The sequence below is a fragment of the Pteropus vampyrus genome, unplaced genomic scaffold (assembly GCF_000151845.1).
Source record: "Pteropus vampyrus isolate Shadow unplaced genomic scaffold, Pvam_2.0 Scaffold14, whole genome shotgun sequence".
Taxonomy (NCBI): domain Eukaryota; kingdom Metazoa; phylum Chordata; class Mammalia; order Chiroptera; family Pteropodidae; genus Pteropus; species Pteropus vampyrus.
This window is the reverse complement of record NW_011888795.1, coordinates 1,789,223-1,793,464: the sequence shown is the minus strand read 5'-3', so window position 1 is coordinate 1,793,464 and position 4,242 is coordinate 1,789,223. Positions and strand designations below refer to the sequence as shown.

General features: G+C 43.1%; 1 long non-coding RNA gene across 1 annotated transcript in view; it reads right to left on the bottom strand.

Moving 5' to 3' along the window:
- Nucleotides 1-3,449, bottom strand: part of LOC111733356 — a 23,764-nt gene extending 20,315 nt beyond the window's left edge. The window contains exons 1-2 of the long non-coding RNA XR_002777956.1: nucleotides 3,359-3,449; nucleotides 2,634-2,750 (exon numbers count right to left, since the gene is read on the bottom strand). This is a non-coding gene — a long non-coding RNA (uncharacterized LOC111733356). The remainder of the gene's footprint in view (nucleotides 1-2,633; nucleotides 2,751-3,358) is intronic.
- Between the last annotated feature and the right edge of the window lie 793 nt (nucleotides 3,450-4,242).

The following is a 4,242-nucleotide window of genomic DNA, read 5'->3' as shown; positions in this document are numbered from 1 at the left end:
ATAAGGAAACTGAGCACAGGAAGGTGCAGTAACTTGCCTAAGGTCCTACAGTTAATATCCAGAAGAGTTGAGATTCTGATCCCTCTGGTTTATGAACTACTTCATCCTGCTTCTCAAAAAAGAAAAGATGACAGGCTATGGGCACCATGAGGTAAAAGCAGATGCGGTGAGGGAAGGCTTCTTCCCTCTACATCGGTACATGGGGGCTAGAGTCTGAAAATCCAGGAGATACCCCTGAATCAGTGGTCGTACTGGGCCAGGCCTCTTCAACCTGGAAAGAGTCAATTCTGAGTCACAGGTAGCCAGCTAGGGCAGGAGAGATGGCTTCAGAGTCCAAGACCATCAGAGTCCAGCACATGAGGAGTAATGGAAGTTTATCTGCGTGAGGCTTTTCCAGACATTTCCTTATCAGCATTTCTTTTGGAAGGTCTGGGCAATCAGCTTCATTAGAGGTGCCCAGTCTGACAGAAACTCCATTTATTAGGAAAGGTGGAGTGCACTTGGGGTGTTCTAGTATCCGTCCTCTGCTCCCTCAGCTCAACTAGTTGAGAGAAGGTGAGACAGGAGACAGAGAGGGTGTGAATGTGCCGGAGAAACCCCACAGCCTTTGCCCAGGGAGTAGCAGAGAAGCAGATCCTGTCTCACTGATCCCAGACCCCTCCACTGCCCCTGCTGACATTTGATAAATGCTTCCTGTGAAAATGTTTACCCAGGAGGAAATGGATCATGCTTCCCCTTCCTACCAGAAGGGTGGGAAGAGGGGCTGCATTGGCCCCATAAATTCCAACAACTGTCATGCACACTATCTCACCTCCCTGGGTGCCTCAAAGGAGGTGAGACAAGGGTGTCAGACATAGAAAAAAAGCTGTGACAGGAGGCGGGTGCACAGTTGGGAGGTCATGTCTGCAGAACACATCCATGTCTGTTTGTCACTTTTATCTTCTATTTTTTTCTACATTTCTTTTAAATTAAGTTGCCGTCTGTCCTTGTTTCATTGGGGAAATCCTAAAGGAATCTTTACATTTTTCCCTGCTTGGGAGATGATATAGTGGGTGGATCCAGCAAACTGTCACGGTGGATCTTAAATCTTGGGAGCAGAGTTGTCCACAGACCTGGAAAAACCATTTGTTTCCCCAACAGTCAGGGTCTCTTGGCTCCAATCTCAGTTGTACTGCTGTCTTCTCTGGAGGAGTAGTTGGATATATTGAAAAGAGTGATGTCAGGAGCCAGAGCAGCTAGTGGGTCCTGGTGTCATCACTTATTCACGCTATGACCTTGAGCAGGCCCCATAACTTCTTTGAGCCCAGACTCCTTCCCTTATAAAACAGAGACAATGACATTACCTGCAACACAGTCTCTTGTGGAGGTCAAGTAAGGGAATGTGCATCCAAGTGCTTTGAAATAGTAAAATAATGCACATGTATGGGTTTTTAAAGCTTTGGCTGAGTTTCCCATTTATAAAATGGGTACGATAATCTCTGCGTCTCACTTTCCAGAATGTCAGGAGGACAGAAGAGTTAATGTTTGCAAAGGTGTCCAAGATCTTGAGTCAATTTTCCATTTTACCAACATCCAGTCAGAAATTGGAAAACACCCAAATTATGTTTCAATTGTAAACAATGACTACCTCAGCCAACAACAGTACCCTGAGGCAAAGCACCAAAGACTAAGTTACTTTTTAAATATCACATTCTCAATCTCTAAACTAATTTCTATATTTCTAGCTTAACTTGAATATCTCTAGCTAAAGTGCCCCAGTTCCCAGCAGTAGTTCCATAAAGCATAACTCATAGAGCGCAGGTATCACAGGTACCAGTAGCTTATTTAAAACCCCAGATTCTTTTCCTGTTTTGAATCAGAAACTCTGGGTATAGGATGCGGAAACTGCACCTTAACATGGTCTCTGGGCAGCCCTTCTGCATGCCCAAGATTGAGAGCCACTAAATCTGGAAGCCCCACAATGTTCTGCAGAACAGTCACACAAACCTTATCTCTGTATGTCCTCTAGCAGCCAATCCCGGGACTCCTTCAGAAGAGGAGACTTGGATACACAGAAATGTATTGGAGCCCAAGTCATGTGATCCCAGGCTCCAAGGCTTCATTCACATCCATAGCTCTGGTTCTGGAAAAGGCAGATGGGAGAGGCTGGGTCTAGAGCCAAGTCTGGACTTTAGCTGAGATCACAGCAGATGTTAGCACAAGGAAGCACGACCAGTGCATGCATCTAAAGTAATAAATAGGGCCACCAAGCCCCAAAGGGAGGGAAATGGGCTGCAGGTGACATCACAGTCCTGGCTTTCAGGCAGCGGACCTAGGTCACAGGAGCAGTGATAGAGGGAGGCGGAGGGAGGAGACTAAGCAGGTTATTACAGATTCTTGCGGGATATAAGAGTTCTAATGACATGGATTTCATTTTAATCCATATAGTTCCCTCCGAGTTTCTGGGAACAAATATTGAATCTTGGAGACCTCGAAAGGGATTGATGTATTCTCTGGTATCAGCTGATCCATGGTTGGTTCATCAGTTCACCGGATTCTATGACTTGTTCTACATGGTATTAGAGTTGTGTGTGGAGATATATTTCCTCATGAGGCTGACCTCCTACTTATTCATCAAGATGACCTAAACTTACTGTATTCCATGATGATTGTTCATTGCAGCTCTTAGTCATCTTGTAGGAATGTGGTGAGCATCTGCAGATGCATAAACTTTCCAATTCCATTATATCGCTTGATGGCAGACACAACCCCTGTAAGTAAGACCAGATGGGCTATCATTTCCGTTCCTCAGGTAACAAACTGAAATTCAGAGAAGTTAGAATAATTTCCCAAGTTACACAACGTAAAGTTCACAATGTAATATGCATATGACATATTATTGAATCGTACACTTGAATAATATATAATTTTATTAACCAATGTCACCCCGATAAATCTGATTTTAAAAAAAGTGTCATAAGTAGGACTCTGGGTCTTTTGGCTCAAATTTCCTTCTACTGTAACTTTCTTCAGTCTCAGAAACTTGACTTTTGAGATACCTCTGGAAGCTGTCTTCTCAACACTTTGAAAATCTATAGAGCTCTTCCTTCTTGTTTTCTGGTTAAAAACCAGAATCTCCTTATTAAATATCTTTATTTAAGACTTTGGCATATAAGTTAGGGTAACCAATCATCTCAATTTTTCCAGGACTACCTTACTTTTAGCACTGAAAGTCCCACATCACAGGAAACCCCTCGGTCCTGGGAAACTGTGACAGTTGGTCATCTTACTGTTCAAACCACCTCATCCCCCAAGTGAGTCTCCAGCTGCACAGAAACCCATGCCTCCTGACTCCCCCTTCAGGTTCTGACGCACTTACCAAATCCTCTGTTCCCCAAGAATCATAGTCTTCAGAGCAAATACGACACTGGGAAATCAATCTGCATCCAGCTAAGCACTTCGGTGAACTTCTCATTACAATGGACATTTTAGCAATATAGGAGAAAGGATACAGAAAGCAATAATATTAGATTCATCGGTACCAATTTCCAAATGACCACATACAAGAATTTGCTTCACTGAACACTGGTGCTAAAAGGGAAAAATGATTCAAGACACAGACACTATGCTGCTCTACAGTTAATTTAGAAAACAGTGTTATGTGCATTCATTCTTATGGCTACTGGAGCAGACAATCCAGTTAAATCCTGGCTTTGCCATTTAGCAGTTGTGTGACCTTGGGCAGGGTGTACCTAATTTCCTCATTTGTAAAATGGAAATAACAGAATTTCCTTCATAGAGTTACGATGAGAATTAACACATTTAAATCAATAGAGAATACCTTCCATAAATTACTCAATGCCCCCACAACCTACCTAATGGTTAACACCAATGTCTAAATATGAAATAACACACAGCAGGATTTGTTTGTTTCCCAATAATTGCAGAGAGTAAAAGGGAACTGGAAAACTGTTTTTCCCCGGAATATATTCTTCTTTCTTCTTCCCTTGGAGAGTCATTGTAGCTCTAAAGTCTCATTAGGCAGAGGTCACTGTGGGCTGAGGTGATGAAGACAGGGAAGAGGAGAAATGCGCTAGCATTGCTTGGGGTGCCTGCTGTATCCTAGCTTTTTGCACATTTCAATCCTCTCTAATAGAGGCTGAATGCTACCTGTGACCTGCAACTCACCTTTTTGGTATGCTCCAGAAAACTTCCAATTACCAATATCTGCATCTCTAGGCCTGATGACTTTTTCCAGAACCA